The following is a 19,807-nucleotide window of genomic DNA, read 5'->3' on the forward strand; positions in this document are numbered from 1 at the left end:
AAGAGATATACGTAGTTATGTATATTGTTATGTTTAACTGTAAACCGGTTGTGGATAATGTTTAGCCTGCAAATAAGTTACGAACATACTTTAACAGGAGGAGGTAGGATATTAGGACCTGTCGCTACTTAATAAATAAACTACATCTTTTATACTCATATTTGCGAATTGAAATATCACTTATATATATTGGAATTCGATGGTAAATGGGTAAATGAATAATATATCAAAAAAAAAAAATTATCTTTAGTTTACCCTCATCGGTCAAATAATGTTATCTACAACCGGTGAAACAGGGCCTAAAGTTGTCGATGCTTGGTAAATTCTGCACAATATTTTTAAAGCTATGAGTGGGTACTCATAAAAATATTAAGAGAAAAAGGAATGTTCAAGACATCTTCTCTATGGAAAGCTATCATCAAATAACAACACCCCATTCAAACTATAGGTACTCATCACTACAGCCTATCGCAGTCCACCGCTGGACAGGCCTCCAAAAGTTCGCGCCAAAAATGGCGTGAACTCATGTGTTTTACCCATAGTCACCATGCTGGGCGACGGGTTGGTGACCGCAGGACCGGCAGATAGCTTTGCCGCACCGAAGACGCTATTGTTCCGTTTTCGGCCTGTGGGTTGGGTTGATAAATGTCCCAATAGTATTTTTCTCATACATCTTAAATGTACAGACAGCGACCCGTTACATTTTTGTTACATGTATTGATTTTATTTAACGTCCGTTATGTGTGTACATCACTTTATGGCGAAATAAATATAATTATTTCGTTTATTTCAGACCGTTAGTTTAATAATCATTAAATTAGATCCGCGAAACCGCACGCAAACATGAAGGTACAAATGATATATTAGGTGTACCTAGCACATATTATTTATTTCATTTTGTATAATAATATTTGTAAGCGAATAATAATGGTAATGTTGTTAACAATTTCGTAATGTTTATTTTATAATGACTAGTGTATTAAACGTCAACATCAAGCCGTCGCCACGGGTGTTATCGTGTGTTTTATTGAAAAAGTTTACCTGTTAAAGGATTGTTATTTTAGTTTGTTATTATTGCGCAGTTGTTTCGCCGTAGGAGTTGTGAAGGTCAGACGTGTAGGTATTAAACGTGATGATAATGAAATATTCTAGAACCGTGTTAGGGAGAATATCGTTAATAGCTTAGTGTTTTAGTGGTTGTGGATATAGTTTATCCTGTACATAAGTTACGAATAGACTTTAACAGCAGGAGGTACAATGTGCCATTATGACCTGTTTCGCTTTAAATAAGAAACTACAACTTAGATTTACAATCGTGAATAGAAATATGCCATAAATATAGTGGAATATGATGGTGGAGAAGAATAATATTTCATAAACTTTTATCCGTTTGATACCGTCGTCAGTCAAATAATTTATTATTTACTAGGTCGGCAAAAAAGCGTACGGCACACCTGATGGCTAGCGATGACCGTAGTTTATAGATGCCTGCAACACCAGAAGGATCTCAAGCGCGTTACCGACCCTACCAGGAGCTTTGGTCACCTTACTCACCAAAGGAACATAGCACTGCTTGAAAACACTATTATTCAGCTATGATCTTCTGTAAGGTCGAGGTACTACTCTAGTCGGATGTTCCACATTTTGAACAGGTATATGCTGTGTCCCACCTCAGTTAAAAAAAGCATTAACGGCAACCTCTGAAACAAACCCTAAGCTTAAAAAAATACTGTTGTAGTTGTTTTACAGCTGTAGGTAGTAGTTGATTAGATATTTTATAGCCTAGTAAAAATGTTGATAATCCGGTATAGCCATGCTCAGTGGCGTGCATAAAGTTTTTAGACAGGGTAGGTAGTCAAAAAAAAAAAAAAATTTGAACAGCCACACTGCACTTACTTTCTCGCAATTTTTTCCTAATTTATTTTAATTTTGTTGGGAATAGAGGCTTTTAGATAATTTCAAGAACAGACAAGTAAATTATTGGACACGTTAAGTGCATTTAACTAATAATGCAGGCATACAAATACATGTACAGCAACCAACTGATACCTATTAGACTTAGATAACTCATGAGTGAGAGATACAAATGAAACATCAAACAAATCAGTTAGTGGATAGACACAGTGACTTCAGATCAGAGTGATTCAGATCAGAGTGAGATCAGAGTGCCGGCCTTATGGCCGGCACTCTGATAATTTCGTTTTTGTTAAACATAGGAAATCATTGATAACACTAGTAATTAGTTACGAAATTGTATTCTTAATGAAAGTACTTGTTTATTTATTGATAAATGAAAAATTATAACGTCATTGTTATGTTAAATCGATACGCCTGAACAATTTTTAATTTATCTGTAAAATCTAACGTGTTGAATTTCGATGCACTCTTTACTTTCATCAAACACACGTCTCCGTTACATATTTCACAAGTAAACTTATTCATTACTAATATATTAATATTTTCATTAATAACAAGAACGCACAAACGAAAAATTAATAGTGAATTGTCATAATATTACTCTGTGGAATGTTGCGATTACGCGACCGTGTCAAAAATCATAATTATTAGTACAAACGGTATCGAATTCAAGACAATTTAATTTGACAGGTTATTCTTAGGCAGTGCCTAATTTCGTTGTTAAACCGACCAATGTTAAAAACACAATACTTTGACGCGCGTGACATTATAAAATTGTAGGATTATAATTATAATGTCTTACTGTCATTGCTAACATTTATTTTGCAATTACAGGCAGAAGTTTCATAAAAGACCCGTCGTCGATGCGCACGAAGCGCTGATATCGCATATATAACGGCGGGTTTTTTTGAAGCGGATTTAAATTGCATTGCAATTGATTTGTCTTTTTCAAAAATATGTATTCAAAAATAATTGTAATGTTCATGTTTTATATATCATTTTTAGTAACATGCCAGGGTAGGCAGTGCCTTTTCGCCTATATGAAATGCACCCTACGGGCCATGCCTTACCAGCATTTATAATTATAAAGCTGTAGCGTGATTTTTTACAACCAACCGACATTTAAAACATATTTTTAAACTGAACTATTACATCCCAAGTACGACCAATCTATTCATCTGTCTATAATTAATTCTGACTTCTTAATTACACAACGAATAGACGAAACACGTTCACAGTTCACGAAGTTCGTCTCGAACTGAAGCGCGCACAGCGCACGCGCGTCATCCCTTTTACGATGACCTTTCCTCACTATTCTTCTATTATTCTTATATATATGGAATATGGAAGGTCATATTTATTTAGGCTTTGTCCGATCCAAATAATACCCTCCATTCGTTCTAACACCCATCGAACTTTGGGATTTTAGGATAATGTTAACATGGCGCCAAATTGCTCAAGCCGCTATCATTGTGGCCTTGTATAACTAATAGGCAAAACGTAATTTTTTATGTTATTTTTTACTCTGAATCGATAACTATAAAGTTATGAATCCTTACGGTCGGTTGGGTAATGAAAATTATCGATTAAGCCTGTAACATCCCACTGCTGGACATAGGCCTCTTTTCCGTGTACGAGAAGGATTGGACCTAAACTGAACCACTGTGTGTTGGAGGATATTTTCTTTACTATGAGTAACGATTGCCATCAGGTAGGGGAAGAAGACACGATGGGGAGACCCACAAGGATTAACAACCAGATCGGGAAGAACTTTGCACAAATAAAAATATCCAAACCGAGCGAGAATCGAACCGGCAGCCGCCGTATTGAGAGCGCCCACACAGTCCACGCGTCACTACACCAGAGCGTTGAGAGAGTGAAATAAGAGCGCGTAATAAATAATATGATGAATACTTCTTCTTAGTCGTACACTCTTGTCAGAGTGGTTGTGGTTGCGCTGACGAGGTACATAGTGGGGTGTTTGGCGCGTCGATAACATTTCTGAGGGTAGCTATACTGGCGATGTGCTACCATTTTTTTCTGTTGGAGGCGTCGCGAATACACTAGACCATGGTGGACTCAGTAACCCTTGTGATGACGTCTATCTAGCGGGTTGGCGTTCGATCGCGTGCTCTTCTGCCTTCCACCTAGCCCTGCACCATTAATCTCTCCATCGAGTTCTCATTTCTAGAGATGTGACCAAAGAACTTCAGCATTCGTAGTTGTACAGTTGCCGATAGTCTGTCTTTAATACGAAGTTCTTTGAGGAATGGATACATTGGTGCGAAACGCCGTCCACGGGATCTTTAGGTGGCGACTCCAGTATCACATCTCCAATGCGTTGATTTTACGGCGATCTTGCAGTCTCAGAGATCAAGTTTCGGCTACATAGAGAAAGATTGGAAACACAAGGCATTTCATCAACCTGACTTTAGTCTTCTTGGTAATCCTTCTGTCTCCCCAAATCTTTCCCAGTCGTTCCACAGCAGACCTGGTGGCGCCGTCGTCTTATCTCGTCGCCACATCCTCCAGTACTTGATATAGTGGAGCCGAGGTAAATACAGTTCTAATGATGAATACATAACCCAACAATTAAAAGTTCAGACACAATATCATGCATGAAAGCCAGCACCACTAAGCCATAAATCTTTTTCATTTACATAATTTTGCACTAAATATGCTATGGTTATTAAAAACTTTAAATTTATTATTATTTTCTTAATTACATATTTGACATAGTTTAAGTTAAAATTTTATTTTTAACTTTTGTTTTGAATGAAAAAGTTGAGTTATTAAATTGGCCCTGTACCAAGTTTTTAGGGAGGTTTCATAAGTTTATTGATATTTAAATAACGAATTATCAGCTCTGCAATAAACTGAAATAAACTGTTTTTTAATTATTACCCTGTGAATATAATTCTGTAATTATAATAATGTTTTATTTATGTTTAACTAGCCTTTCTTTGACCAATTACGTTAAGCGTTTTGAAAAGAGAATATTTTATCTATTAGTATAATTGCTCTTTAATTAAAACGCAATTGAATAATTTGACGACGATTAAGACGACGCGTTGGCGCAACGGTAACAGCACTGGTTTGTGGCTGTTGCGCTGGCGGTTGCGGCTTCAATCCCTGCACATGACGAACATTTATATTGGCCATACAGATGTTTGCTGTGGTCTGGGTATTTTTGCAGTCCTAGCCCGTCCCTCCACCGTGCCTCGGAGAGCACGTTAAGCCGTCAGTCCTGGTTTTTAACATGTACATCTGATAGCGATCGTTACTCATGGTAGGGAATATATCCGCAAACCCGTATTGGAGCAACGTGGTGAATTAAGCTCTAAGCCTTTTCCTAAACGGGGATAGAGGCCTTTGCCCAGCAGTGAGACATTACAGGCTGAAGCGAAGCGATTAATTTGTGGGAATGTTAAGAAAACTTCAAAATTTTAATTTTTTTTTCTATTAGGGAGGAGATGGGGGGAGATGAAGGGGTGAGGGTCAATAAACATACGATTTTAATTAAGATTTTTGCCGATTATTCTCAGCGCAACTAAATTCCCAATTTGGTGGTTGTTTAAAATTAACCACGATTAAGTAATTAAAGATTAGTCTAATTATAGTTTGTAAGACGACGTTTATTTTTACACAACTAGGTCGGCAAACAAGCGTATGGCTCACCTGATGGCTAGCGATTACCGTACGCCGCCGTACGCCTGCAACACCAGAAGCATCGCAATTGCGTTGCCGAATCCATCCCCATCCCCAGGAGTTCTGGTTATCTTACTCACCAACAAGAAAACGACACTGCTCGAGAGCTAAATTATTTAGCTGTGATCTTCTGTAAGGTCGACGTATTACCTCAGTTGGGCTTCTTTATATTTTTGAGCTGGAAATTTTCTGCTGTTCCTTACCTCAGTTCTTACCTAGTTACTTGACTTAACAAAAAAATTTGCGACTTTTTTTAAAATGTTAATTAACCATTCATACCGACAATACGGCGATTGATTTTTATTTAGTATACATATATGTGTAGACCTGATTCAGCTTAAAGATATGGCAGAAATCCTTTAAAAGCTCCTAAAGCCAGATATTTTTACTGGTTGAAGTCCCAATAATCCTTAATCCCGTGCAAATGATTGGGCGAAGGTAGGAAGCGGATTAAGGCTTACGGCCCAAGGATTTCTCTTTATAAATAAAATAAATATCTTCTAAATCTTCGTGAAAGTTTAACCTTTGGTAACCATAATAATAGTGGCGTTCAAAGTAAATTGGAGAACATCGACTTAGGCCTCCTGTAAACATACTTATGGTACCCGCAAGTCCCAAAAAGCTTCGACTCCATAAACAAAATTTTCTACCAGTAAATTGTCTACCCAATCGGTTTTTGGAAAGATAACGATAATAATAATTATGTTTGCTTCCAGACGAAAGACAAATCGACTTCAATTTACATCTAAAATTTAACAAAATAGTGCCACGTAGGTAGTCGAAATATTGTGTAATATAAATAAAATTTTATTGTTTACACTACCTTATTTAGCTAAATTGCCACAGGAAAATAGGTTAAGATATGACATTAATAATCTAATGCACACAATAACTACTTGTAAGTATTTAAATGTAAATATTAAAAAAAGTAACAAAATTGATGTTATTGACATAAATAATTTATGGAACAATAATAATTATATGTTGACATATAGTAGGCTGAGCCTACCATTTTTCTTTAAACGACAGATAGCATCTGTGCTATCATATTATATACAAACAGACATAGCCAATAATCTGGTTACTTTGATATCTGCTCATATTGAGCAAAACTGTAATATGACATTTTCTGACGTGGAATCCGTTCCAAATAATAATTTAAATTAATTATTAAGACAACAGAGGAAACCTCTAGCATATTAATAATCCATGACATTAAATCAGATAAATGTCATAATAATTTGGTAAGGAAAGCCCACAGTTGTAAAAATTTATATACTGTAAACCTGGTGCACCAAAATATACAGGGCATGCTAGGTAAAGATCTTGAACTGGAGTTATTTATGAATGGTGAAAATATCAATATTTTATGTTTAACAGAACACTGGCTCTCTATTTCCCAGTCCATATTTAACTTCAGCGGTCACCAGGTAGCTAGTATGTTCAACAGAGAAAAAGCTATACGCGGTGGCTCTTTAATAATTGTAAGTAAACTTTTTAAATATAAAGAACGTAAAGACATTGTGAGCCTCTCTGTTGAGCAAACTATTGAATTAGCCTGCGTAGAGCTTGAGCACTTCATTGTTGTATGCGTATACAGACCTCCTAGTGGGTTATATGAGTACTTTGAGAAAGTATTGGAAGAAGTTTTGTTAAAATCAAATAATTCTAATAAGGCTATTGTTGTATGTGGGGATTTTAATATTGATTTATTAGATAATTCTAATATAAGTCTGAGATTTAAGTCTATGCTTCTATCATATAACCTACATAACTTATTTACTGAACCCACTAGAATCACTGCTACTAGTGCTACATGTATTGACAACATATTTACAAACTGTAAACCTTATTCTAAAGCTATTATTAATAAGTTAAGCTCAGACCATTGTGGCCAGTTAGCTTCCTTTTCTTATTCTTTAAATGTCAACAAAAATATTTTAAAAAAGACCTTTGTACCTATAAGTGCTACACGTGTGGAGAAGTTTAGAGGTAGTATTGTGGCAAAACTTCCTTATTTATCATACATTAATGACCCTAACTACTTATATAACTCTTTATTTAAATTAGTAAAAACTGAATTTTCTACAATATTCACTTCAAAAACAGTCAATTCAGGGGGTCTCTTGACATTTGGTGAATGGGCAACTACTGGCATATACAAGAGCAGGCAAAGGCTTTATGAATTGTACAGTGAAAAAGCCTATAATCATAGTGTATCGTTTGCTTCTTTTGTAAGTGCCTACTCAAAAATGTTTAGAAGAGTATGTTCCATGGCAAAATCCTTGTATATTAAAGACAAAATAAGAAATGCGCATAATAAAATTAAAATGACATGGAACATAATTGCTTGTGAAAGTGGAAGAGTCACAGATCGCAGCTTCGATTTTAAGTTAAATGTCAATGATAAATTTGTTACCTCAGACCGAGAAGTTGCATCTGAGTTTGAAAAATTTTTCACTGACATTCCGCTTTCTACAACGCAATCACTTAATTCGTCTCCAGGCATTGCCGAATTTTTGCTAAAGAAAAACGTTAAAGAATGTAATGTAATATTTACATTTAAACCTGTAAACCCCAAAGATATAATAATAGCCTTCAGAAGCCTGGACGTCAAGAAAACAGCTGATCTATGGGGTTTATCTGTAAAAGTCGTTAGTTCGATAATTGATGTTGTCGCACCTCATCTAGCTACTATATTTAATGGCTGTATAGAACATGGTGTGTTTCCTGATCTAATGAAACACAGTAAAGTAATTCCTATTTTTAAATCAGGCAGTACCCTAGATCCTAATAATTTCAGACCAATTTCAGTACTCCCAACATTTAGTAAAATTTTTGAAAAAATCATCCTCGGGCAAATGTTATCGCATTTTAATGCACACAATCTACTACATAAGAAACAGTTTGGTTTTACAAAAGGTCGCTCCACAACAGATGCTAGTGTTGAGCTAATTAAAAATATTTTTGAGGCATGGGAGAGGTCGCAGGATGCTCTTGGGATATTCTGTGACTTATCCAAGGCCTTTGATTGTGTGCACCATGAGACGTTGATCAGGAAACTGCATCATTATGGGATTAGAGATAAGGCACTCGACCTCCTGAATTCCTATTTGAATAATAGAATACAGAGGGTTGATATAAATGGTAAGAGATCTCCTGGGGCTCCTCTGGATATGGGGGTTCCACAGGGCTCTATCCTTGGCCCATTTCTCTTCCTTATTTACATAAATGATTTGCCATTTTTTGTACAGGACAAGCATGAGATAGTATTGTTCGCTGATGACACTTCACTTATTTTTAAGGTGAAACGTAATTTACTTATATACGACGATGTAAACGATGCTCTCTCAAAGGTTGTCTACTGGTTTGATTCAAATAATTTATTATTAAATAAAAAAAAAACAAAATTAATAAAATTCACGACACCTAATGTTAAACTTGTTGATAATGGTGTAGAATTGGGAGGAGAGATGTTAAAACCGGTGGAGTCCACTAAATTCCTAGGCATCACTATAGATTCGAAATTGCGGTGGGATCTTCATATTGAGGGGATAGCGAATAGGCTCAGCTCTGCAGCGTTCGCGGTTAAAAAAATTAGACTTATTACTGACGTAGATACAGCTCGCGTAGTATATTTTAGTTATTTCCATAGCATTATGTCATATGGAATCTTATTATGGGGAAATGCAGCTACTGTCAATACTATTTTTGTCCTGCAGAAAAGAGCTATTCGTGCAATTTATAGTTTAGGCCCTAGAGTATCATTAAGAGATAAGTTTAAAGAAATAAAAATATTGACTGTTGCTTCTCAATATGTGTACGAAAATGTTATGTATGTTCATAAAAATATACACGAATTTCCCAGGAATTGCGACATGCATAGCATTAATACTAGGAACAAACATAAACTTGCAGTGCCTGTAACTCGCTTACGCCGAGTCAGTAATTCCTTTTATGGACAATGTATACGCTTATACAACAGGCTCCCAGAAAACGTTCAAAAAGCTTCTATTGCTAAATTTAAAAAAATTGTGAAAAAACGATTGTGTAGTAAAGGATATTATTCGATTAATGATTTTCTAGAAGACAGTACGCCTTGGGAATGATGTGATCGCTTCCAGGCTATTTCAACTTATAAAATTATTGTTCAATTCGATTTGCTTTGGGAAAAAAAAAAAAAAACATTACTGTAAAAAAAAAAAATATGATATTAGTCCCGCTGAGTTTCTTCCGCCAGTTCTTCTCAGGTCAGAGGCTTCTTCTTTCCGAACTGGTAGTAGACTCATGACGTTCAGTAAGAAATTGTAATAATTTTATGCTGAATAAAATATTTTGAATTTGAATTTGAATTTGAATTGTCAATTAAATACGCATTATCAGAAATGACTTTAAATTTGAATGGGACAAGACGACAAGCACCAGCTTCCGAATAAAAAAAAAACCATAAAAATCGGTACACCCAGTAAAAAAATTTGGTAACAGACATAGTCGAATTGAGAACCTAATTTTTTTTGGTAATAAAGTGATTGAAATGTCAGTTATTAAATCCGCCGATATTGTTTTGTTGATTGTTCAAATGTGTTGTACAGAAAGAAAAGAAAGAAAAATGACACATCCGCTACGCTACTACGAGTATAAGCTCTTAGTCAATTTTCGGAATTAAAAAAATATATATATTTGAAAAATTGGTTTATTTCATCAATAACCTAAAACAAATTAGGTACAACAATTTTACAAAGGTCGATTTCTTCTTTTGAGTGTATAAACTCCCGTGCTAGAAGAAGTCTCTCTTCCTTATCAAACTCATACTTTACTAAAGTATTAAAGTGAAATAAGATTAACTTTACAAAAACTACAAACCAAAAATGATAAAACGCGCGTGTATGTGTGTGTGTATTCAAGCTACTGGTTAGAGTTTCTCCGCGTCTCTCGTACCTACGTGTGCTAGACTAGGCAGGATTAACTGAGATACATCATTTTGTAGATAAGATGCTTGATGGATTACCTCTTCAACCATACATACATACTGTGGTATATTCGCGTTAAGAAAATAGTGACTCATCGCTATCACTTAGCTTAGCTACGCCCGTTGAATAATGAAATTTTATTAAAGAGGTAAGCCAGTTTGCCAGGCATTCTAATTTACTACGATTTAATTACTGGAACTTTATTACCACTATACCAAACAGAAACGAAAACGGAAGTCATTGAGACTCCATAGACGCATATTAGTGATATTATTATGGGCGTATTTACCCTAAGTTCAAAAGGGCCAAGGCCAGGGTGGCATTCGGCGAGGGGCGGTACAAGTCGAGCGTGAGGGGGCTACGAAGCGGACCATATGGGCTAGGGATGTGAAAAATCAATCGATTTTTACAACATTGAATAACTAAAAAAAAACATCAAAAATGTATTCCGTATAGTATATAGGTATAGTGTAATTATATATAAAAAAAGGCCTAATTAACATATTCCTAATACCTTTCCCCTGATTTTGTGGGGCGGTAAATTAAAATGGCCCGAGGCGCTGAATTTTAAAATACGCTACTGGATATTATGGAGATTTAATATTTTCTTAAAGCGAATAGATTAAAGGCATTTTTTAGGTAAAGTGTTGTTGGGTATATGTCGTTGATAAATAATTCGTCGTCTCCAAGTTATATATACATTGCGTATCGATACTTTTAAATCGTTTAACGTTTGTACTGATGTAGTATATTTTTATGTAGTTATTTATTTTTTGTTCTATTTCATTCTGAGATTCTGATTTTTTAAATCTATCTTGATGTTATACTAGTAAAGAAAGAAAATTAAATTATTCTAATTAAGGTCGGTTCTATTTCGGAAATTATTTTTGATTTGAAATGTATCATTTGAGTTAATGAACAAGAAATTTCGATTAGAAATATTTGTGTCCAAAGATTTTTTGACAGCATCGCTTGTAACAGAGACTGAAATCTGTATTTGGTAAGGTTATAGGTATGGTGGTAATTGCTATATTTTTTATCCATTTAAATGTGTGATGGGGTTAAATTGTATTTCAAAGTTTTTTTTTGGTTATTATGAAGATGTCGTAATGATCGATGGTTCGATGATTTATATGGTTGGTATAATGGTTCGATGGCGGCGTCTCGATAGATGGCGTTAGTAGTATTTAAACGACAAAAACCTTAAATAATTTTATTTTATTTGTTAATTAACGTCTGTCATGTTTATTGATTATTATGTTTATTCCACATAGAGAATATCCTAACGATTGTTACTATAGGTCGTAGGAATAGGTTGTACGAATTGTATACAGTATGAAGCAATGGAAGCAGGCGACTAGCTTTTTGGATTATGTAATACAATAATCTAAATTTTTTAAATGCTGTTTGCATGGCTGCCAAATCAAAATATATCAAATATAAAATTATTAATTTGGATGACAAAAATTAAGTGCATATAAGACCATAATTCATAGTGTTTGTGGGAAACGTGACTGTGTGGTTAGAGATAATTTGCCTCAGTAGACAGACACAGCTACAGACATTTTTTTTTATACAATGATAGGCTTGCGTTTGACCACTATTTCACCTGATGATAAGTGAAAATGCGGTCTAAGATGGAGCTCGCTTACCTAGAAGTAACCTGTTCACTCGCGACTTAAAGATCCCCAGGTTATAATTTTCCCAAAAAGAGAAAAATATTGTCAATCGTGTTTGTCATATGCACGTATAGGCTGTAAAGATGTTTATTATGTTCTGGCGTAACGATCACAGCCATGGATTGTACCAGTTGCCGGTTGCGGGTTCGATCCCCGCACATGACAAACATTTGTATTGGCCATACAGGTGTTTGCCGTGGTCTGTGTTTTTGTGCAGTCCTTGTAGGTCTCCCCACCGTGCTTTGGGGAGCACGTTAAGCCGTTGGTCCCGGTTGTTACCATGTACACCTGTTAGCGATCGTTACTCATAGTAGGGAATATATCCGCCAACCCGCATTGGAGCAGCGTGGTAGATTAAGCTCTGATCCTTCTCCTGCATGGGGAAAGAGGCCTATGCCCAGTAGTGGGATATTACAGGCTGAAGCGATGTTCTGGGCATTTGTTCTTATTTTGCGTTTCTGTATATCCGACACAATATACATATCGTATTAGGGCCGTTGTTTGTAAAGGTAAAAATCAAAATAACTCACCTTCAGTGTACCTCTTAAGCATTATAGTTAAAAATTTATGTTCATTTATTTATTTAAAAAGTAATTTTAATCATTTTTGAATATCATATCAAAAATTGACCGCTCCAGCGGGGTTCGAACCCGCGTCTCCGACTTACCGTGTCGGCGCTCTAGCCTATTAAGCTATGGAACGATGCACCCGCTCGAGCGAAATTTTCGATATGATAATTTTTAATTTCGGTTTAAGCGAACCGTGGCGCCGTCTATAGTGAGCTCTTTACAGAAACCCGTAACTATTCAAAGTTTCATATTACAATGAAAATCTTTGACAGGAGACGACACCGTGCTATTTTTAATATCTAAGATTTTTATTTTTGTGTTACCCACATTAGGAATTCTAAACATTTTTGAATATCATATCAAAAATTGACCGCTCCAGCGGGGTTCGAACCCGCGTCTCCGACTTACCGTGTCGGCGCTCTAGCCTATTAAGCTATGGAACGATGCACCCGCTCGAGCGAAATTTTCGATATGATAATTTTTAATTTCGGTTTAAGCGAACCGTGGCGCCGTCTATAGTGAGCTCTTTACAGAAACCCGTAACTATTCAAAGTTTCATATTACAATCGTTCGCATCGTTCCATAGCTTAATAGGCTAGAGCGCCGACACGGTAAGTCGGAGACGCGGGTTCGAACCCCGCTGGAGCGGTCAATTTTTGATATGATATTCAAAAATGTTTAGAATTCCTAATGTGGGTAACACAAAAATAAAAATCTTAGATATTAAAAATAGCACGGTGTCGTCTCCTGTCAAAGATTTTCATTGTAATATGAAACTTTGAATAGTTACGGGTTTCTGTAAAGAGCTCACTATAGACGGCGCCACGGTTCGCTTAAACCGAAATTAAAAATTATCATATCGAAAATTTCGCTCGAGCGGGTGCATCGTTCCATAGCTTAATAGGCTAGAGCGCCGACACGGTAAGTCGGAGACGCAGGTTCGAACCCCGCTGGAGCGGTCAATTTTTGATATGATATTCAAAAATGTTTAGAATTCCTAATGTGGGTAACACAAAAATAAAAATCTTAGATAGTAATTTTAATAAAATTCTTTATTATGTACTTTCGAAAAGGTCCGCTTAAGGGATTATTTTCGTTACCATCGAGATGACAGGACGGTGATCTGGACATCGGTGAAATAAAAACCGCTTAAATAATGGACTAAAAAGCATTTAGCGACTACCTTAATCCCTTAGAAGGGTCGTCCTTAATTCGTGAACGCTCTGTTACTTAAAAACATTGTGATTAATAAGTTAATCTGTTTAGTTGTGACATATTAGGCTTGTTTTGTTCGTAAATACTTAGTATTATTTTATATTTCAATTATATTTTTGAATTTTTTTACGCGCGAGTAAGCTGGTGAATTCGTGACGAGAGCGTTACGAAAAGTGTGATCGGGCGAGGCGAGCGAAAGTTGTGAGGGAGATAAGTTAGTGCAGATAGAAAGAGAGTCAAGTACGTTTCGTATATTACTTTAGGGGTAACTAAAGATGTTTTACTTCAGCCGTGTGGTGTGAAGCACACACTTTTTTTCCATATACATGCAATAAAATTGTAACCGGCCGATATCAGTTTTTTTTATATTACTAGGTCGGCAAACAAGCGTATGGCTCACCTGATGGTAAGAGATTACCGCAGCCTATAGACGCCTGTAACACCAGAACCATCGCAACCGCGTTGCCGATTCAATCACTAACCCCCCCCCCCCCCCCCCCCGGAGCTCTGGTCAAAAAAGCCTGGAGCAACCAAATACCGTAAGTAAGTCATAGTGAAGATCACAGCTAAATATTACTGCTCTCAAGCAATATGATACTGTATAGTATTTATCTTAAATTTAATGTAGATTTCGTTCTCATACACTATCTGGAAGTGAAGTCATTGCTAATACGTACATACAAACGTATGATAATAATGAACGAAAACGAATATCCCGGGTATAAATTTTCTATTAATCTATACATCTATACAAATAAATAAAATTGGAGTGTCTGTTTGTAATAATAAAATAACCGCTTTTTACTAAATGCATATAGATGTAGGTATACACGGTACATATACCAAAATATTTTTTTTTACAATTTTTGTCTGTCTTTCTGTCTGTCTGTTAGTTCCGACTAATCTCGGAAACAGCTGGACCGATTTTGATGGGACTTTCACTGGCAGATAGCTGATGTAATAAGGAGTAACTTAAGCTTCTTTTATTTTAGAAATTTATTTATTTTATAACTCTACCAACTGAAAAATAGCTTTTTTGTTAAATTCCTCGCGGACGAAGTCGCGGGCACAGCTAGTTTATTACTTGTTTTATGTATGTAAGGAAATGAAAATAGGTATCTATTAAAATTCAAAACCATTAAAACTGAAATAGTAAATTCTATTTTCGGGTTACATTTTTTTTTTCTAAAGTCACTGCGATTCAACACCTGATAGAACCACTCGTCCCGTTTCCTCTAATTTCCCTGCCGAGTCATCGTAGCGTGCTACGAGCTACGACGTAGCACATGACGTAGCAGGAAATGACGGCTACGTAGCATCCGGCGATAACATCCGACCAGCTCGCGTTAGAACTTAATCTGTATAGTGTTTACATTACATTATTCACAGTTGAAGTTCTTTTATGTTAATGTAGGCTAATTACTCTAGAAGGTATGATAATGTAAAGATTATTTTTATTTATTCTATTTTAATTTGGAAACAAACGGTATTATATAAATATACAGATAGAATAAACAGAATATATATATATATATATAAGTATAATTACATTTTTAAGGTATTACACGAGGTATACATTTGATGACGCGATGGGTCTGTGCTCAGGTTGAGCAGCCCGACTGAGGCAGTGCCACGACCTTACAGAAGATCACAGCTAAATAATACTGCTTTCAAGCAGTTGTGTAGCACCTGTGGGGAAGGGGGTTCGAGGGGGTAGGATCGGCAACGCACTTGCGATGCTTGTGGTGTTGCAGGCGTCTATATGCTACCGTAATCAGGTGATCCGTACGCTTTTTTGCCGACTTAGTTGTATAAAAAATGTACTAGTGGTTGGTGGTTTAGTACTCGTAGTTAAAATCTATGAGGCAACACACATAAATACACTAATACAGTCGAATCGAGAACCTTCACCTTTTCTATTAAGTCGATTTAAACACGATAAGACAGTCTTATATAACGAACAATAGAAACGAAAAATGTATTTCGAAGAACGAATTTTGCCTCTAATGATTTCATTCAAAAGTAATTAGACATCGGAAAGTTAATTTATTAGCCGCCGAGAGCCCTTTGAATAACAATGGGTTCTTGTGTCACTTATTGTCTAATTTGCAAAACTAAGTGAACTCTCCCCCCGGGAGGAGGGGGGAGTATATTTAGCTCGCCGTAAGTCGCCGGAGGTCGAATAGAGTACGCTATTGACATGGAAATATGCAAGTCAAATTTAATGACTTCATAATTAAAAAGTAGAAAAATCTACAATGGAATACTTTGTGTTAAAATAATTATACGGTGGTTTATATACTGGATCTGTTTATAGGTTTTATATGTAAATGTATTCCACCTACTTCCATTTTTTCTTCGTCCTTTCAGCTTGTTTGATGTTTTTTTAGAAGATTTTAACATATATTTATTTTTTAAATACCTACTAGTAGGTACAAGATCCAAACCTAAGTGGATCTTCACCGAGCTGAAAATACAATGAAACATAATTTGTAATAAATTTAGTATATCAGATAATATATTAAAAAACTTGTTGCTTAAAAAATCCAGGACGCTATTTTCAATTATTTAAAAAATATTGTATATGTAATTGAAAATTGCAACGTCAAGATAATGAGAAAATTTAATCCAACTATCAAGTATGAAACGCCTAGTGTGTGCAGCCGTTGGGTTGCGTATTATTTACCCGGACGAACTACTTGGGTTAACAGGTATAAACGGGTATCTCGGTGCCAGTTTATTCTCATTATACATCATTGAATTTTCAGTTAAAAAAATTATTAAAAATAATTAAAAATCCAGTTTAGAATTTTTGTAGGCAACCCATTTTTAATATATTATCTAATATACCAAATTTATTATAAAGCATGTTTTACTCTATTATCAGCTCGGCGAAGATCGACTTAAGCTCAGATCGTTGACCATACTGTTTAGTTGTTAACATCAAACATACATCAAAAATTTAGAAATCAAACTCACTATCGCTAGCGATCACAAAGTTGATTTTAGAATGTATGGATTTTTACTCCACTTTTCCTTATTTTGATTAAATGTTGAAAAACAGTTTTACTAGATGACAACAAGAAAAAAGTTAAGAACTAAAATCTGACTACTACAAAATTATTTTCGTGGGTACACTTTATGTCCTGTAGAAGGCGCCACATTAAAAATAATTTAACATAATATGACCTAACCAGCGGACAATTAAGACGCTTCTAATGACACCGCATTTGTCTAAATATTACTAGTAGTTATATACATTTTGGCTTTGCCGCAGTCGGGTAAAAAGTAGAACTGAATATTATATTATAATCGTGTCTGCTTCGGTCATTTTAGCTCAAAACTGACACTAGGTCTTATCAAAAACCATAAAAATGCCGGAGACAAGTTAATCGCCCTTCCCGACGGCCAAGTTCAGTTAAACGCCAATGCAGCATCATTTTATTCACTTGAGTCGCCGCCGGCGGAAGCCCGCCAACCGCCGCACTTGCCAGTTTTCACCCGGTGATAACTACTCTGACAAGCCTTACTTCTAATACAATAAGAATTCAATTTGTTACTTCTATCACATGTCATATTTAATCCAAATTAATTAATATATACTCAGAATATATAATAGAAAACAAAGGTTATGTTTTATTTAATTTAATTCGATTATGTTGGAATTTTAAAATAATCTGTTAGAATTATTGAATCTTCTATATAATCAAATAAAATTGAAAGTAAAATAAGTTATGTAAACATTATTTTTAATATTAATTTTTTTTCCATCGTATTCAAACACAAACAGTATTAATACATTAACAGATCACAGTTTCACATTTAAAAATATTGCAACACCATAGTATACGAAAATGCAAGTATTATACTTGAACACAACAATAAAGCGACTACAAACAAATTTAATTAATTACCAAAAGGTGTTTTGTTTGACGCCCATAAGTTATTTGTAACTTGTAAGTATTGTGAATACCGACTAGAAGATGGAATGAAAATAATATACATAGCTATTGTCAAAATATAAATGAGACTTAAATATAAAATTAATAATTTATAAATGTTTAGCTTATCCTTTTTTTTTATATTCGCACAAAACGATGTACCTCGAGAGAAAAAGATTAAAAAAAAATATGCATTAGATTTCAAGCTTATCAACAAAATGGGCTGCGGTTTTTTAATTAAGTTCATAAGAGGAAAGAGATACATTAATGACATTGGACGAGCGCATATTGATCCCACAAAGTGTTTCTGACGAGCTGCAGAGCTAACATTAGATGAATTAATGCAGACGACATCTCTGTGACGCATTGCCTGCCAACTCTAGCAAGGTTCTACCGCAATATGCCACAAACAATGAACTCGGCATATAAGCTGTTATAGTATAATTACTAATAATACCCGCGTTATTTCCGATCCCGTGGAAACGTAGAAATAAAAATAGCCTATGTCTGATTCCGTATCTATTTACGTACCAAGTTCCATTACAATCAGTTTAATAGGTTTTGAATTAAATATATATATATATATTAATAGTAATATATATATATTAATAGTAATATACAACGTGTTATCAAACTGGCGTCCTTCTATTTAACTGCGATATCAGAATCGATATTATAACCTTACATACAACTTACTTGCCCTAACGCTTTGATAAAATTAATTATAACTAGCGACCCGCCCCGGCTTCGCAGGGGTGTAATGCTTGATACTAAATATATTACAGAATGTCTTTATTTATAGTATTAAGCTAGCTTATAGCATGGTTATTAACATAATAACAACAACATTCAATTATGCGTCGTTAGATTAGGTACATGTTGTTACAGAATGCGTTGAAGAAATAAAGGTTCATTGCTCGTTCCCCGTAGGTTCCCCGTGATAATATGTAGCCTATATGTTGACCCGACCCAAATTTGAAGTAAATCTATGCAGTACTTTTTGAGTTTATCCCGGACATACATACAGAAACAGAAAAACAGACAAACAGACAAAAAATCTAAAAACTATATTTTTGGCTTCGGTATCGATTGTAGATCACACCATAAGTATACTTTTAAAAACTTTTTTAAATTAATTAATAAATATTTTTTTATGTATGTTCGGGGATAACTCCGTCGCTTATGAACCGATTTTGATAATTCTTTTTTTGTTGAAAAGGAGATATTACTAGTTTAGTACCATGATAAGGAAACCAGGATGCCTGATGATGATGGGATCCAAGAGGAATCGAGGGAAACTCTCGAAAATCCGCATAACTTTTTACTGGGTGTACCGATTTTAATAATTTTTAATTCAATCGAAAGCTGATGTTTGTCATGTAAATTTAAACATATAAATTTTATTGAGATCTGATGACTACTTTTTGAGTAATCTTTGATAACAGATCAGTCCCCCAGTCGAATCCAATGCCAGTTCAGTAAGTTTTAGTCTAAACTCTGTTATTACACAATGATATAATTTCCTGTAAAACGAGAGTCAGCGACGGGTCTGCCAAGAGGGACTATTTGGCGGACCGAGTTGGCAGCTCACGGATAGGGGACTGAATAAAACGTGACGCCACACTAAATACTGTTATGAAGAATAACGATTAAGCTTCTATGCATAGGATTCGTACAAGGTTGCCATTTAAAAAAAGTTTTCAATTATTAGAGACTAAAAATTACTTTGTATTGAAACATAATGAATAAGTGATGATAAAAATAATTGAATAAATGATTGGTACAATTTTTTTTATATCTCTTGGTCG

The sequence above is a fragment of the Melitaea cinxia genome, chromosome 12, assembly GCF_905220565.1.
Source record: "Melitaea cinxia chromosome 12, ilMelCinx1.1, whole genome shotgun sequence".
NCBI classification, from domain to species: domain Eukaryota; kingdom Metazoa; phylum Arthropoda; class Insecta; order Lepidoptera; family Nymphalidae; genus Melitaea; species Melitaea cinxia.